This window comes from Paramormyrops kingsleyae, chromosome 10 (assembly GCF_048594095.1).
Source record: "Paramormyrops kingsleyae isolate MSU_618 chromosome 10, PKINGS_0.4, whole genome shotgun sequence".
Taxonomy (NCBI): domain Eukaryota; kingdom Metazoa; phylum Chordata; class Actinopteri; order Osteoglossiformes; family Mormyridae; genus Paramormyrops; species Paramormyrops kingsleyae.
Genome location: NC_132806.1, coordinates 17713297 through 17732341, shown reverse-complemented (window position 1 = coordinate 17732341; position 19045 = coordinate 17713297). Strand labels below are relative to the sequence as shown.

The following is a 19045-nucleotide window of genomic DNA, read 5'->3' as shown; positions in this document are numbered from 1 at the left end:
TCTGCTAATGAATATAGTCCTTCTAAAATACAACTTGATAAGTGATCTCAAAGACACTTTGCAGCTATGTGCAAACTATCAAATCTTGATAACTTGAGAAAGTGAGAAGAAATGTGCATGCTAAGCTCAAGGAACGTACAAAATGGTATTGCAATTCTAAACAATATATCTTGTTCCTGTTTGAGCATATTACAGAGTACAATTTAAAGTTGTCAGTATAAAATAGTTTAATAAAACAATAAGTGGCAACAAGATATATAGTGACTTAACACAATAATCACAATAACCCTTTTAATTGTGGTTATATTCATGATATAACACAAAGTATCCATGGTAATTGCTTTTTTAAGAGCTACTCATACTATAGACCTTGCTCTGACGAAAGCCATTTATACACTGCCAAACATCCTAAAATTATTTTATTTATAATTTCAAACAACATAACAATATCTCAGCAAGATGACGTAAATCATTTCATGAGAAAAAGAGCTAAAGATTTTTTCTTTCATCATCAGTGTGTTGTGGTGAAAATACATGTATTTTCCTTATTGTCCTGAGATTACTTACTGACCTTTTCTTTTTCACTATTGCAGCAAACAGCAATGACTAAACTGCCATGTTTTTCAATACCTCAATAGCGTGCATTCGTGGAAGAGTTTTTGAATATTAATTCCAGTCATTTATATATATATGTGTGTAAACGTGTGTGTGTGTGTGTGTGTGTCTATTTATATGTATGGATATATATAGGAAAGCAGACATCAATTATCATGCATAAGAGTGAATATTCTCGAAAGGCTGAAGTGGCTTTTTTCATACCGTTTTATTGAACATATTGTAGTTGCTGTCACAGAAGAACTTTAAAATCCTTATATTCCTTACAATCTGCACTGACATCTCTGTGGATTGTGTGAAATGTAATGGGGCAATGTGGGATCAAAGCGCTTTGACATTAGAAGACAAGAGTTTGTATAACCAGACTGAATTTCACCTGAGCATTGATTATTTTTCAGACATTATGCTTTGAAGTGTGCTGTGCTGATAATTTTCAGTAATTCTCCTGCATTAAGTATAAAGTCTTTCTTCATCTTAGACCTGATATTCAAAGGTCAGCTGACAATGCGAGGAGGCTTGTGACAGTGACAGCCTTTTCAACATTATATTCTCAGTATATTGATCCATAATTTATGAGCTCCCCTGTGTAGGTTTTCAGCTAACAGCCGAGGAACAAGACTGCATATGATCTATTCGTCTCTGTTTAACTGCATGCTGATTAATGCAGTCCAGTAGATTTCAGAATGGTAGCAGTAACAAAAATGTTTCATTTCATACCAAATATACTGCTACTGCAAACATCAACAAATTATTTATTTAGAAAGGAAACAACTGGGGGGCGGGGGGGGGGCACACTAAATTTGAGAGTTTAACCCTATTTCTGTTTCCAACACAAACAGACAGGTTGAATATAAATAAAGGGTTCCTTGTCACAGATAAATATGATGGTGACAGTATGACAGTAGCGGAACCAGGTTATCACAATCATTGGGCTTAATTTGCTTGTCCCTCCACGTGCTCCTTTTGTTCCATCCCCCAATAACACGGATGAGACTGTTAAAGCCGGTTCTAAAACCTAAAAATGCATCTTATTACTTTCAGGTTTCTTGATTTGACATTTTCATATGCCATCCTGTGACTATAATACCATTTTAAAGGTGCGGGACCTAGTGCTAAAGTGAACTGAGATCATTTTTCTTTAAATGTTAAACAGTTAAAGTGGGCTGGTGACAAAACATATCAGACTTTAACACATATTACTCTGCCTGAGTCTTTGGGGTAAGACGTGATTTTACAGGGAACGGCTCCATGGTCCAGGGCACAGCTTGAGAAAGGAGGCATTTAGAGGCTCCAAAGGTCTTAAAACAATGCAGGCACATGTAAAGGGTCGTACTCAGGGGATGCATAATTTGGCTTGTGCATACTTTGGACAGCACTGCAAAAAAAAGCCCCCAGCCCTCCCTTACCCAGCACTGCACCCACAACAATACTCACAGCCAAGCTGCATAATTCAGGCACTCTCCTATTGTGGCACGTTTATTCTGTGTATTTATATCCTACTGTAGTTTATGTACACTGGATTTTTAAGGAGTACTTTAAATATTTGTGTGCAAGTCATACTTTCCCAGTGCTAGAGGGCAAGGTATATTTTTCTGACAAGGCATATATTATTTTTAAATATATTATATTTATTTAATTTGGTCAATTATTATGAAGCTCTGGAAGTTAATATAAAGTATTGTCAATGTTCAAAAACAAAAGCATTTAAGAAGAAAAAGACAATAAGTTGTGTCATTATAGTATATTATAGCATGGCATAGGTGAACAGCCAAAAAAGAGAAAGCCAAACAATTAAGTTTGAATAAGATGCTCTGGCTTTACCTTCCCCTGGTAACACTTTCCCCCCCTTTATTTCTGAAGAAAGATTAGTGAAATGATGCTTTTTGAGTCTCAGATTGTTCTCTCTATAATGAAAACTACTACAGTAGGTTATTTATTTAGTTAGTTTAACAAAAGACCCCATTGGCCAAACAAAAACATTCAGTATTACAATGCAAAATAATTCTGCTCATAGAATCAAATATGCACAAAGAAGCTTTTAAGCAAACAGATATAATATTAAAACAGCACACACTTAATTTTTAGGAAGACAGATACCATTCTCCAAATGTATGAACAGTAAGTAAAAAAGCACCAGTATATCTCTAAATTTGTAATGTGAGACTCCAATGCACTAAAAATAGTGCATGCTGACAAGGTAGACAAGAAATAAAATTGCCTCTATTTCAAATATAACTGTTGAATTAACTGTTTATTTTAATAGTGCCTGACACTACAGCGAGAACATAGGTGTCATATTTGAAAATGAAATGTAAAAGCAGAAAAAGACAAATGTCTAACAGTTAATTGTATCCATGATGATTTGTTGCACATAATGTTTGGGTGTGACTTTTAAGCAAATAAGGCGGCCCTGGGTGTTTGTGAGTATGTACAGAGTAGGTCTCGAGCAGTTCAAACCCAGGAGAGGGGTGTGACAGAAATCCGACTGTGCGCTTTGCACAGAGCTGCACCGGCTGCCATCCTAATCCCGGTAATCTTGTACAGAATTCATGCTTTACTTTTGCAAAAGAGATTGAGGGACGATAAGAACCTGGCCCGTTTTGGAATAGCCGGTAATCTGGTTGAGACAGAAGACTCAGGGGTATTTATCCTGTCCTGACATTTGCTGAGGCAGATGGCAGAAGGGGGGTAGAAATAGCAGAACTTCTTAATCTATCTACAAGGGAGGGGTGGAAAAGAACAGTGGATGATGATAAATGTTGTTTATTTTGCTGCTTGACTTCTTAAGTGCTTTCAGTCAGATTATAGGCTTTCTCGGGGATAATCGGAGGCACCAGACAATTGCCTTTTCTCTCATCCTAAAACTATCCCCTACCAGTGCGTAAAGCAAGAGGTTTGGAGTGGATGTTGACTCCTAATTCCAGATTAGTCCCATTCCAATACTGCTAAAATTTACTGGCCGGGGTGCTAATCACCGTGCCTCAGACACCTCATGTTCCTTCGAGGAGCAAAACCCGTGGAGTGCTGACTTTTAAATCATTTGAAGAGAGCAGTGTTGTGTACGCATGGGACCAGCAATTTTCCAAATCCAGATGTTGTGTTTCTCTGAGATTGTTTTGGTGCAGCCATCTCTGACAGACTCCTTCTTTTTCCAAATGTTAAGTGTTCGCCTGATTCATCATTTACCTCAGTTTTTAGTTCGGCCATGTAAAACACTGAAATGAGTGGTATGGCCCTCGTCCAAATATAGCTCAATTTCCTGCAGTTGCCTGCTTGTGTTCCCTGTGTGGGTTTCCTCCCACATCCAGGTAAATCGGGGCTGTAAAGTGTGTTTTGAATGTAAGGTTGTGTGTATGTCGCTGTGGGCACGTACGTATTACATTATAGAGACCAAATCTCTCCAAAGTCTTTTAAAACTTGTTACTTTTTAGCTGGTGGGGACAATTTTCAGGTACCCACAAAATAAACCTTAATTTTATAAAAATCTATGACTGCAATCCAAAAACTAAAAATGGCATATGTATTCTATTTTGTTTGCTTACTTATGGTTAAGGTTAGGGCTGGGTAGGGGTTAGGGTTGTCATTGTCGGGATTAAGGGTTTGCCCATAGAAAGGAATGTCCCCACAGAGATATGAATATAAGTGTGTGTGTGTGTGTGAGCGGCTATACCTTACCTTATGAGTACACAATGTCCCCACAACGTGATAAATATCCTTTTTTTCAATTTCATAAAAATCTGTGACTGCAATGAAAAACGCAAAAACTCTTGTATTTTGCTTGGTTACTTATGGTTATGGTTAGTGCAGGGTGGGGGTTACGGTTGTCATAGTTAGCATTAGCATTTTTCCCATAGAAATGAATGAGTGGTCCCCATAAGGATAGGTACAGTATACACGACGTGTGTGTGTGTGTGTGTGTGTGTGTGTGACTGCTTTATGATGGACTAGTGCACTATGATTTCAGGGATGGGCTTGATAATTACAAACCTAATTAGAGAAGCGGTTATTAAAATTTAATGGATGGATGAGCCTCAATGCTAAGTGTTTTTTTTTTTTTTTGCATCTTACAACAAAAAATACTCAAAACCATTTCTTGTTACTAGGTTGATGGTAATACAACTTCTGCTATTCCGTATATTACATTATTACAGATTATTTGTAAAGGATAACTTAGTGGTAAATTTGGGGCAATGTTTGATATTAAGTCTGCGCACTCAGTCTCTCCCACAAAATGCCGTCTACGTGTTATAGAGATTTCACAAGTTCATCTTTTGTCTTCTCTTCTAAATTTCTGTGGTAATAAAGGAAAGGAAGCAACCAGCATTACCAGTTTGAGACTCATGATCAACCTAAAAATGTTTTAGTGAAAAGCCGCAGCGTGCAAAGCTATGCAGTCGACTGCAGACTGATTGCAGGTGGTCACTCCAAGTCTATCCTACAAATCATCCTCACATTATCACTTCATGTGTATGGCTCTGCTGCGATCTCAGCTATAAATAAACTGCAAATGAATGTAAATCCATTGAGCAAAGAAGCTATTTTAACCAGCTTGACGAGAACAAAAGATATAATCATGATCAAGGTGATAAGATAAAAAGATTAAGAGAAACACTCTGCAACTGTATGTCCATTTAATATGCTAAAAAGTAATATAAGCACTTTTTAATGTCATTTTATCCTTCTTGTTTTATTAAATATTTTAGCAAACTTTCATCCATTCATCCATCCATCTTCTGAGCACCATGACAGTGTTAACTTAGCAGCATGTTGGTTCGTTTAGCATGGTAGCATCATGTTTCCATGGTTGGTCTTTGATTCCAGGCCCGATATACAGTATATGGGTAGTTCTGGTTGCTGGTCAAATAATATTCAGCTAAGCAAACCGGTGTATATAAATTGCTGTCTGACGCTTTATGTTAGCGTGTGGCCAAGGATGGGCTAGTGTCTCATTCATTGTCCCCTGTCTTGTGTTCTGTGGATCCTGGGAGTCCAGCCTCATTGCGACCAGGTACTACACAAGTACCCTGTGTTCCAAAATGGTTACTGACATTCAGTACTTCAATTCAATGGTTACCCTTGTGCATATGCAACACCTGATTTGTCTAGTGGGATGTCTAGGTGTGAGTTTGTATTTATGATTGGGTTGTAGGAGTGCCTTAGAATTTCAGTCATCAGTCAAGCAAATCTTTTGTTATAGATGATGGTGCTTTTCTTTGTTCTAGTTTAAAATGATTGTTGACGACAAAGTGAGATAAATGCACTCCAGGTGAACTGTCTCTCTTTTAAATGGAAATAAATATGATTCATCCTTGAAATAAGAGTAAGATGAAAGATTAGTAATAATATAATACTAAAGCAAAAGGTTAATAATGCAATTACAGAAAAATGATTAGAATGACATCTATAATTATTTGCATGCATTTACAGATGTGGTTGCAATGACAGTCATAATGAGTGATAATTATCATTTGCTGGTAAAAGATTTAAAGCATACTTGTTCTTAGATAAGATTTGAATAAATGGACTTAATCCCTTTACACAAGTATCAGAAAGGCCCCAATTTTGCAGACTGTTCACTAATAATTAGAGTCCAACCTTTCATGTAAGAAGTCAAAACAAGGATGTCAGTCTACAGTGATGGGAAAGTTACTTTTGAAAAATAATAGGTTACAGATTACTAGTTACCCTGTTAAAAATGCAATAAGTAATGGAACTACTTTGATTACTTCATCAAAGTAATGTAACTTATAATATTTAACTAGTATTTTACTTTTCTAACAAATGTTGTAAACTGTGCAATACAGCTGAAAAGGCTCACTGGCTTGCTGACCTGTGTTGTCTGGAAATATGCACCAAAAAGGTATTTTAGCATAGTACAATGCAAATGCAAAGCAGCAAAATGAATGTTATATCCACATATAAGCCTTTTTTAACCAAAAACAATATATTCAGATGTAACCCCTTTGTAATCATCAATGTTTTTATTAGTAACTGTAATTTAATCTCCCCAGCACTGTCAATATATTATAGGAGTGCTAGACAGATAAGAACACAGTAATTGAGTTATCTACTAAACGACAGATACCAAAATCTACAATGTTGTATGACTAATCAAATTTTCATGGCAGGTCAAGTAATACAAAGGAATTTATAATGAAATAATTACAATAGACAATAGAAGATAAGAAACAAAAACTGGGTAACTAACTTTTATTTGAGTAAAACATTTTAGAAGTTTAGTTTTTATTCTGCTACATCTCACAAGACATTAAATAGTTAAATGGAGCAAGACTGCCATTCTGAGTGTTGAATTGTTGAAGCTACCAGACAGATTGTGTTGAGTTTAAATATTCAGTTGAGTTGAGAGGATGGAAGAGATCGAAAGGGAGGGAAAGTTTCAGACAATTACACTGCATTTAGCAGCACTGAGATTTGCACTGTGAAAGAAGGAAAGTGTAGTAGGGCAGAGGTCATGGGCTAAAATTATAGCCTTGATGGTGAGATTCCTTCTCCTGTGGAGAATGTCTGTCCATTTCTTTTCTTTGTGCCACTGACTTCTATGAATACAAATATGTGTCCAGTCAGACGTTATTAAGATATGTATCACCTTAATTGGTCCTGCAATCCATAGCAAAGGGCATTTTGTAAAATTTTAGCAACAATGAGTAAATATGAATAAATATATGATGCTCATGATGATTTCAGATGTTGCAATTTATTACATATGATTATGCTTTTTTACATCTGCACCCTTCCAATCAGCACAAGAGAGTAAATACAATATAAATAATCCTTTGTTAATAACTCATAACTGTTGCAACTAGTAAGACTTAAATTTTGGAGAAAAAAACTACTGTATATTAACAGGCAGAGCTATAGAGAGGAAGGCTTGCTTCCCCACTGCAACTTAGTCATCACTGAATACCATCAGGAACTATTTATGTTGTTCATAAGACAGGTTGTCTGTGGTTAGTCAACAAACTGCTTGCTAAGGTCTTATCAATGTTCAGCGTAAGTCATTGGCTCAGGACTTCGCCTGTGTTCAGGCTGACCTCCTAAAGCCCTACTGAAAATGATACACAGCATCAGTGACATTTCTCTGTCCTGCATCTACTGACCCTGGTGACTGATGACTGGGATTCCATCTAAAAACTCATATTATTCTGCCCTTTTTGATCTCTGGTGACAATACAGGAGACAACTCAGCCTCCTGTGGCACATTCTGCAATCTGATGTCATGGCTCCCCATTAAGACCAAAACCCATATTCGTTGTTGTTGATTAGTGAAGGTCAACAGTGACATGTGACTGAGGCATAGACTAAAAAGCTGCAACATTTCGCTGAAATATATTGCTGCAACACGATACTGTAAAGGTCTCGAAAAGTGCGTTTGTTAGAATGTCAGTCTGTGCTCTATAGTTAATTTCACATCTGAACCTATAAGTTATGCAATTAATATTTAATTATAAAGACTTGAAAGTTAAATGCCTTTGTAATTAGGAGCACATGTTCCGTGTGCTAATGTGACATCAAACTTCCTTTGGACCATGATGGTTTTCAGGGCAGAACTTCTACTCATTACAGATTCGGAAAACATGCTTCTTTATTTGCAAGGAGGCATGTAATACATTTTAATCCTAATACCTAAAAATATAATGACAATTTTTTATAGTTATGTAGATGACTACTTGATGGGGTACAGATACTTAGTAATAACTCAGTTACTAGTGAAGTACAAATCATGAGCAAATATAGTCACTACTTGAGATAAAAGATGCATCACAAATCATTAATGGTGAACAAACATAAGATCAGTATTTCACTTGTGTTATTCATTACTGTACTTGTTCGATCACTGGTTCCTTAATAGCTCCTTCAGTAGTTCACAAAGGTTTACAGAATTAACAGATTTAGTAAGAAATACAGTAACTGCTTGAGCTGAAACAGGCATCACGACTTGTGTATAATTAATACCTAAGTAATAACATAATACTATATTATTTGTTCCCTGTCAAGAGAAGTGTTACCAATGAAAGTAATGCAATATTGGCAACAGTTTTTAGACACGGCCTGTTTATTGAGCAGATCCACATGATGTCTATATTATGGCCTTATACTGTACCTGTACATAGAAACAGTACTGAATGTCAGTATAAAATCTGTTTATGAAGCACTGCAATGATTTGATTTTTCACTGTATAAAACATAGGGCTTACACTATGTGGACAAAAGTATTGGCCATTACACCTGCAGGAATTTTCATGACATCTCATTCTAAATCCATAGGCATCAGTATGGAGTTGGTTCCCCCTTTGCAGCTACAGTATAATAGCTGTCTCTTCTGGGAAGGCTTTCCACAAGATTTTGGAGAGTGTCTGTGGGAATTCTTGGCTATTCATCCAGAAGACCATTTGTGAGGTCAGGCGCTGGTGTTGGACGTGAAGGCCTGGCTCACAATCTCCGTTCTAGTTCATCCCAAAGGTTTTTGAGGGGGTTGTGATCAGGGCTTTGGTATCCAGTCAAGTTGCTCCACACTAAACTCAGCCAACCATGTCTTTATGGACCTTGCTTTGTGCACTGCGGCACAGTCATGCTGGAACAGAAAAGGGCCTTCCCCAAACTGTTCCCACAAAGATGGAAGCAGAGAATTGTCCAGCATGTCTTGGTATGCCGAAACATTAAGAGTTCCCTTCACTGGAACTAAGAGGCCCAGCCCAACCCCTGAAAAACAACCCCATACCATTATCCCTCCTCCACCAAACTTTACAGTGGGACAATGCAGTCAGTCAGGTAATGTTCTCCTGGTATCCACCAAACCTAGACTTGTCCATCAGACTCCCAGACAGAGAAGCACGATTTGTCACTCCACAGAACAGGTTTCCATTGCTCCAGAGTCCAGTGGTGGCGTGCTTTACACCACTCCATCCAGCGCTTGGCATTGCGCTTGGTGATGTGAGGCTTGCATGCAGCCGCTCGGCCATGGAAGCCCATTCCATGAAGCTCTCGGTGCACAATTTTGTGCTGGGGTGAATGCCAGAGGAAGTTTGAAACTCTGCAGTTAATGAGTTAACAGAGCGTTGACGACTTTTGCACACTATGTGCCTCAGGACTCGGCGACCCCACTCTGCTACTTCACGTGGTCTGCAGCTTCATGGCGGAGTTTTTGTTGTTCTTAAACATGTTCACTTTGCAACAATGGCACATACAGTTGAGCATGCAATATCCAGCAAGGAAGAAATGTGACAAATTGACTTATTGTGAAGGTGGCATCCTATGACAGCACCACACATGCATTCACTGAGCTCTTCAGAATGAACCAATTCACAAATGTTTGGAAACCTGATTGCATGGCTAGGTGTTTGATTTTATGCACCTATGGCAATTGGTATGAATGAAACATCTGAATTCAATTATTAAGAGGTGTGTCCCAATAATTTTGTCCATATAGTGGATTAAATATTAATTCTCCCTGTGTTGCTTACTGTAGATTTCCAATTACAGTTGTAATACATGCAGTTAGGCTTACTGGTGTCTTAAATTACCGATTATACCGAGTATGATTGTGTGTGAATGTTCTTTAGTGATAGACTGGTATGTTATCAAGGGATAGACCCCAGGCTCCTTGTGACACTGACCAAGATAAGCAACTAGGGAATGGATGGATGGATGCTAAATATATTTTAAGTGTGTAGAGCACATGGTTTACATGCTGCTCCTAGGCTGGTAATCTTAAGTTTACATGAGAAATATTTGCAAGCACATTGCATGACTAAGCGCTAATATATTTTCTGAAATCTCAGAATTATAGGATTTTTAAATTACAGGCCATTAAGCACATATATTGCAGTCACTGTACTTTCATGTGTCACAATCTAAGATTTCTCCATCTGTCAGGACTGGCAGTTAACAACCTTGAATCTTCCTTAACATTATATACATAGTAAGAAATGTATTTTTTAAGGAATATTAAAATTCCGGGTATTCTGAGGAGACAGCACTATGTCTGCTTAATGCCAATTAGTAGAAGCTGATGGAACTTTCTTTTTTAAAGATGTACAAAGGCTGTTGTTCCTTTATTGGAGTTTAGAACTATACTGTACTTATATGATGAGCACCATTAAAATCCACACCAGTACTCAGAAACTTTAGAGATTTGTCTCTCGTGCTCATCAGAGAAGGGCCTGCTATGGAATACAATACATAAACGGGAGATCTAATACACTGTATTCTCATGGTCGGTATGTTATCATTCTCACGAAACACCCTAGGAAGGGAGGTGCAGATTTGTTATTATTATTATTATTATTATTATTATTAGTAGTAGTAGTAGTAGTAGTAATAGTAGTAGTAGTATCATTATTTTCTATCTATCTATCTATCTATCTATCTATCTATCTATCTATCTATCTATCCATCCATTTTGTACATTTAGTATTGGGAGCCTTCCAACTTAACCTTAACTGGAAGTGACATACACAGATTTTTGAGGGGCAGATGCTGAAACAGGGGGCATGGCCGACTGGTACATTTTGCCGGTTGTGGGGGTTCCCCGTGGGAAAAGCGAAAGGGGCTGAAACACCCCCAGGAGCCCCCTCTGCACAGGCCTGTTGGCTAGTCAGAAAGACAGTTAAGTTGGAGCAACCGAATAAATACATTACTAAAGTATTTTTTCTTCATCCTTCTTTCAAATGTCAAAAGTGCTAAATTCATTAACACATGCTTGAGGCAATGGATGTTTAAGCAAAAGCTTGTGACAATTTTTCAGATAGAGAAGTGCATGTGTAAGTGAGTTTGTGTGAGTGTGTGTGTGTGTGTGTGTGTATGCTTTTGTTTTATGGTACAATTCTTTGGGCACAAAGCAAGATTATGATGGCAAAATATTACAGAAAGAATAATTTAATTTGACTAGATCTTACTGTCAGTCTTCATAAACTCAAGGATTGATGTGGCCATCAAACATTTATTTATGATGTCTCAGTAATTAAGAAACGGTCAGAGAGGAGAAAGTCACTATTCCGGTTTAGAAGAAAGAAAGAATTTGTTTTATCAACTTGGTTCTAATTTTGTTTTAAATGGATTTGGATGTCTGTCTTAAAAATGATGAATATTTTATTAGGTTATAAGATTTGAACAACACAATGAATGCAGGGAATAAACCTTACTCCTCTGTACTGTATGTCATCAGAAAGACAGATGTTATACAGTATATTAATGCATTTGATTACCAAGCTACTTAATTATATGTATAAACAGTTTATAACTTGGTAGAAACACAGTTGCTATGTACATACAACTGATTTAATAGTGCTAATTCATGAATCCGCACTTGTTTGTAATCGAAATTACTGCCTTTTAAAAAATGATGCAGAAAATTTTCTAATTTCTTCCCTGCAGAACTCAACGTATGGCCTAACATTAAGTAAACATGCTTTGAAACATTTCATATTCAGTCTTTTATATGAGACAGCTGTCAGTCCATGTTTCAGCATAAATACATTTATTTTCAATTATAATCAGACTTTTTAGTATATTTTTAGAGCTTTCCGAAAGATTGCAGAAACTCGTAGAAGATGCGCACGCCAAAAACAACATCGGAAATTATTTGAATCAAATAAAATCATATAGTATATAAAATATTAATAATACATAGAATTTGTTAGCGTAAGTGCATACTGTATTGGATTGGGTATGCCACGCACCTTTGTCTTGGCAACCAGTCTCTCACGTGTCAGCTGTCTTTGTGACTGTAGAATCTCACATTTCTCTCAGTAACTTGTAAACTTTTCAGTGCCATTAATTTTGCATTTTTAACAGAGAGTCCAAAACATAGTGGTCCCAGTGCGTATGGTAGCCTAGTAACTTTCAACATTCAGGGGCATAATTTAGATGGTTTGAATATTATATAAAAAGGTTTTGACAAGAAATGACAAAAGTAATTTGACAGGCAAAGTGTACAGTACAGTACTGTTGGCTCATAAATTGATAATAAGCAGACTTGTGTTATTGTTCAGGCTAACTGTTAAACGGGGGCGTCGGACTGTGAGTAATGGTGGCCCTGCCTGGATGAGGGGCCCTCAAAAAAGCTTTAGAAATAATTTCATTTTGGTTTCTAAATGTAATACTTTCTGCTATTGTAGAAAAAAATATGATAAGTTATGCTTATCTGTCTCTTGTTTACTTTATCTGCCGGCTTAATGTCGCCCCCATGCCTTGTCCCCCTCTTCCGCCTCAAAAGTAAAAGTGGTTTGATCCTCCGGTGCCCAAATCTATCGTATGTATCGCTGATGTATAGATATTTCTGAATCCGAAATGAAATTGAAACTAAAATCGGGATCACAAGGAGAGTGGGGAGCGAGAGGGGAAGTTACAAAAGGGCAGGCACCTACTGACAAGGTTATTTCAGAAAACAGGTGAACCTAATGTCCCAGGCAGGAAGCATGCTGCAGTAACATAGGATAGCTTGCAATCTAGTGATTTGTTTGTTAGCAGTCATTCATAACAAGCATACATAAGCATTTTAATAATAGTTAGTGTTACAGACACACACACACAGACACACATACATACATATGCATGTGAGACAGAGAGTGTTGGCAGACCAGTGAAGCCTCAGGCAGCACTGACTAACCGACAACTGCTTTTGCAGATTCAGTCGCACAGCCTGGACTGGTTTTGTTCATCCTGAATTGTACAAGCTTCGCTGCTCTCTAGGAAAGTATATATAAGCAAAAATGCATCGTTCCAGTCTCCCAAGTGGCCTGCACTGTGTTTATGGTAACAACTGTACTTTGGGTATGGGATGTACTGCACTCTTGTTTGGTTTTTTAAAATAAAACCAAGAACCTTCTACCTATTGAAATATTCAAGTCAAGATGTGAATTCCAAAATATTGAATACAGTTGAATATTAGAGAACATATTTTAACGTGCATGTTAATTTAAAATTGATATACTTATATACTCCAACATAGATTACATACACTTAAATTACAATATTTTACATCTTAATATGGCAAGAATTGTTTGGCATTTTGTCCGGGGAGCAATGCAGAATATGACTGTCTGAAGTATACAAATCTCCGAGGACGTCAGAGTGGTGCTGCATGTCAGTATAAGATAAACCACGTCAACTGATTTTCCAAAATGGGGTTCATTGACTTGTCCATATGGCAATACCATACCTATCTAAAATATTAGCATGGCAATATAGTTGTTACACTTTGTGACTGAATATGAAATGCACAAATATTAAGATATTCAAGCCCCCTCCCTCACAACAGCACCCCCACCATCTACATCTGATCACTTCTCCCGGTCAATGCAGGGCCTACTCACAAGTTTATAATATGGGTAATTCAGAGACATCAATAAACTGCTTATGGTTGGACTCCAAGAGGAAACCAGCATAAACACAGTGAGAATGTACAAACTCCTCTCACACAAAAAGAGTGGAGATGACATTCACCCTCAAGCCAGGGAATGCAAGGAAACAGTCCAGCTCACAAAGCCAGAGTCCTGATTCTTAATCAGAAAAAATGTCATGAAATAAAACCTTTAATTTATTGATTTTTCCCCCCCCTGGAAACGATAGGATATTAAGTTGTTACGGAAGTTATTTTTAATAAATGATGCACATGCTCAAATATTGTCCTTTGGCAATTACCAGTCATCTGTGCTAAAAGGTAAAAGACAGATAGATTGCACGTCTCCTAGTTACAGTGAAGCAAATTGTGCAGTCCGTAGATAAAAGCTTCTTTTGATTCCTCAACTTACTCTTTCACTCCCCTGAAGATTGTTCTCTGGAAATGATTTTGGCTTGAATAAAGAATCAATTACAGTTATTGATCTACATGTAAAATGATTTGAAATTGCTGCCTTTCTTCAACAAAGAGAAAGACAAAGGCGTAAACATAATCAGTCAGGTGGTAACCCAACAATTATTCAAATTATCTGATGCAGAACGTCTGTGGCCAAATATATGTTTATCTATCTATCTATCTATCTATCTATCTATCTATCTATCTATCTATCTATCTATCTATCTGTCTGTCTAATCCATCTGTTAGAGGTCTTAAAAGGGCATTATAAATGGGAGAGAAATTGAAAAAAATGTATGTACTGCAGAACAGAATCTATAGGCTGTTCAGAACAGAAAATGCTTTTCATTCATCCATGAATATCTAATTTATCAACTGTGTAAAGAGGCATAGCATGCATGGCAAAAAAAATATTATGCGACAAGAATAATTTTTTATATCCTGAAGTTGCCTAGGGGGGGTAGAGAGAACAAATATGAAATTTTCATTCTAGTTTACTTTGTTCCTGGTGTCTGGTTTCCTCATCACCTTGTTTTGCTTCACTGCAGTCTTTTCCTTGATACCTTATTTAATAAAAGGAATACATTTAAAATGAAGATTATCATTCTCCTTTAAATGTGGATGATATGTGCCTGCCGTAATTGTTACTGTATGTTGTTTTTAAACAAGAATTAGTAGCTTAAACTGAGCCGAATATCTGATGTTGCCAGTTCAGGTGTGTGCGGGGGGGGGGGGGGGGGGGGGGTAGCGTGGAAAATAACATGAATTTAAAGAAAGACATACAATGAGTAAAGCTTTTCTATATCAGTTATTAGTACTATAAAACTAGCAGTAAAGCATTTTTTTTAAATTCTGATCTATTTAGTCTTCTCTATTCAAAATTATATTGCATTTTATTCATTTACTGGTTTCACTACAAGCTGAAAATAAATGTTTAGATGATTCAGATTTTTTTTTCTACATTGTCTATAGTTTGCGATTGTGTACCTTGTAATTGCGTGACATTCTATCCAGAGTGTCACATGTCCTTGCACTTTGGGATAAGCTATATGTTTACTCTGACCCTATGCTGGCGGAGTGACGCAGAATATGGATGGATGGATGGGTGGATTTGAACAAATATATGAATTACCATTGAATTGGCCAGCTAGCCATTTACAAGCCATTGCTTTTGCCATTGTCCTCTTTTATAATCAATTAGCATGATAATCAGGGGTGGATTTACCGCAAGGCATGTATAGACAGACTCTCAAAAACTAGGGGCCCAATGAAGACAGAATTTCCAGAAGTTAGATTTATGGATTTAACATAATATGATCATTTGAATCATAACAACATGTCTGTTATTTGCATTTTCAGAGACAGTTTTCAGGATAGACAAAGTTTCCCCCCTCTCAGCTGTAATGGACTATTGCTACTTTGACTTTGTACTGCCTAGCTTTCTGTTCACGCTGGAGTCTTGTGGTCGGCTTGTTGTTTCACTGCAAACTGGCACAAAGTAGCCTAACAGAAGGACAAAACAGCACAAAGTTTACATATCCCTTGTCTTAGATACTATCCCGCTAGAGTGGTAGACAAATTATAAACGGACGTGGAGAGAACACAATTAAACAAATGTATCAAAAATTCTAGACTAACCATAGCCTGAGGACAGAGTGATGCAGAGGCTATCCTAGGCTACAGCCTAGGGCCACGGCAAAAGAGGGAACAGTGAAACTTATTAAATTTGGCAGATCGATCGAATGGCGTGACCCCCCCCCCCCTCCCCCTGATTCCTGAATTTTACTGATGGCACTCTTGCCCCCACCCTGAAGTTTCACTGCTGGCTTTGATTACAACATTATTGATGTTCTATCATTTTTACATCCTTCATGTTTATCTTTTGGTTCCAAAAATATTGCTCAAGTGGCCCACTTAGGGGGCTCCCTACCCCTGTCAGCCTGGGCCCCCCGGGGAAGTTAGCATGGTGGATAGATGTGGATAGACTGTGCTCTGAAATTATTAGACTATTACACAGTATTGGGGTTTTTACATTTTTTTTTGTTTGTTAAGGCTGTCAAAATTAACGGGTTAACGCGGATTAATCCATCATCATGATTAATCTGATTAAAATTTTTAACGAAATTAACCCATCTGCAGCACAGAATGACTCAAAATCCCTGAAATGTCTCTGTCAACCCATTTCAGGCAGTTTTGGTGCGTTCCATTTGCCCTGGGAACTCGTATTCCGAGTCGGATTCCGAGTTTTGAAGCCGGAAGTGACGGCATGCGCGCTCCCATTTCTCGGAGATCCGACAAATATCTCGGAGCAGCACAGAGGATCCTGAGTTCAGAATCCAAGATGGCTGCGCCTTTTATCAACAGAAGGGAAAGTTGTAGTTTTATACTGTTTGAGCACTACTTCTCATTTGTGGCTCATTAAATCGGTCACACACACTATACTGTCCAACTTATCTGTGGACGTGTTGCTACGGAGTTATATATGTAAAGCACAGCGTGTAATGTGTTATCAACTGATATTGCCAACAATGGCAATTAACCGGGCTAGAATTGGATTCCATGATTAGTCGGATTATTTGTCGGATTTACGGTAGTTTGGGCTAATTGTAAGTGAACGAAGATAAAGACCATTTAAACTGAGGTACCTTAAATCCAACAAGTTATCCGGCTAAGCAAAAAATCTTGCTTTTTGATATGGGTCCATGGTATTGCACTTCTGTGGCAGATGGAATGCATCCGACTCGTGTTCAAGATGTTCAATAAACATGTTAAGTGCATATACAGTATATTCCCTTTTTTCTTGAGTCTGTTTACTCATGCAAAATGAGATGCGATTAATATAGATTAAAAATGAATGATATTTAATCGTGATTAATCAAAATTAATCCACAGCAACCCTGTGATTAATCTGATTAAAAAATTTTGTCGTTTGACAGCACTAATGTTTTTATAAAAGTGAAACTATGGGAAAAAAAAAGATTTAAAAAATACACCTTGGTGAACTTTGAGTGAAATTAATGGGATTAACGTGACCATGGTTTCATCCTGAACATATTGTACACTTGCAGACAGCATTGTTGTCATGGCACTTAACTATGCTCTTAATTATTTCAAGGTAATTAGAAAGAAAAGTCTTTTTTTTCATGACCAGTTTCCAAGGGTTAGGTATTTGATGCTTGCTGCTTTGGCTTTGCAGTATAATGAGTCTACAACCAATTAAGTATATGTCTCTTTCATTTCCATGCATCTGGTATCTTTTTTAAGAATCAATCTTTGTGATCATATTTTTTAGAAACTCCCAAGACAAAAAATCAGTCATACAAATTAAATCTGTAGGCTTTTGTTTCCTCTTTGGATGGGTGCCTGCATAGATGACATTTTTAGTAACTATTGTGACATTACATTTTATGAATTAAAAAAAAAAAATGTAATGCTTCATGACATGCATTGAATCGTCGTTTTATTTCAGTGTCTATAATATACAGATATTGCATTAAGGTATGTGCATATTTATATCTACTGCCAAAGTGCTTTACTACATTTTACAATCCAGCTCATTTCACTAATGCTAATAATGAAAAGAAAAACTGCTGCAAATTTTCTAGCAGCAAAGTACTGCGAGCCCTTGTTTGGCAAAAGGTCTTTGCAATTAACATGAGTCTAATGTTATAGCAGCAGTTGTCTAATTAATTAATGATGGACCAGCAGTTCCCTGACTGAATGTGAAAAAATATTAGAAATTGCATACATTTGAAAACCCTGACCTGTACCAGATATTCTTTTTGATCTGTATGCTTTAGCCATTTCAAACATGTAGGCTCTTCATAGTCCCTACTTGAGTACTGTCATTGATTATTATGCTTGGATGCTTAGCAATAGCAAGTTCACCGTTCCAAAGAGCATCTCTGTGTATTAGTGGTAACTAATTGCATTGCCTGTAGAAGATGGACGGCGCCAGATAAAATGGCTGGCTCAGATTCAAGCTCTGCTGAAGACAAGTGCGTCTTATAGCTTGTCTCTGGCCGGAATCTGATGTTGTCAACTAAGTGATTTTTTGGCAACTTTTATTTCTTGTCAAGTTCACCCCTACAAAACATTTAGCTTTTTGTTCATATCTTATTCCGTTAGAAATATAGCCTTCAGTACATAACTCATTATTTTGTTTTATGATAATGCAGGTTTGTCTGGTTAGTGCCTCAGTTTCTTAGTGCAAACTCTGATTTTAGTATAACGTGTATGGAAAAGTTTATGCTTGGTGAGCAAAGGACATCATTGACAGGAGATCATGAACACGATCAAAGAACAGGTCAAATATTTATTATTCACTTTCAAATCTGCATTATTTTTTGTTTTTATTAAAGCCTAAAAACTTCTCACGGCTAAACCCAAAGTACGTGACCAAATTGCCGCTGTATATTAGGTGTAGCGCACTAAAGATAAAATCATCTCGTATACCTGAAACACAGAAATAAGGAAATATTTTATGAAACAAATGGCCAAACATAACATAAGAGCAAGTGTCCCAAAGCAAAGAAACTTTCCTCATGAACTTTTCTGTCAACATTGTAACCTTTGTTTGTTCAAACATAAACACTCGCTCTGTTTTTAGTGGGT

General features: G+C 37.1%; 1 protein-coding gene across 7 annotated transcripts in view; it reads left to right on the top strand.

Moving 5' to 3' along the window:
- pcdh11 (protocadherin 11) overlaps positions 1-19045 on the top strand; it is a 183302-nt gene that overhangs the window by 41584 nt on the left and 122673 nt on the right. The window lies entirely within an intron of this gene.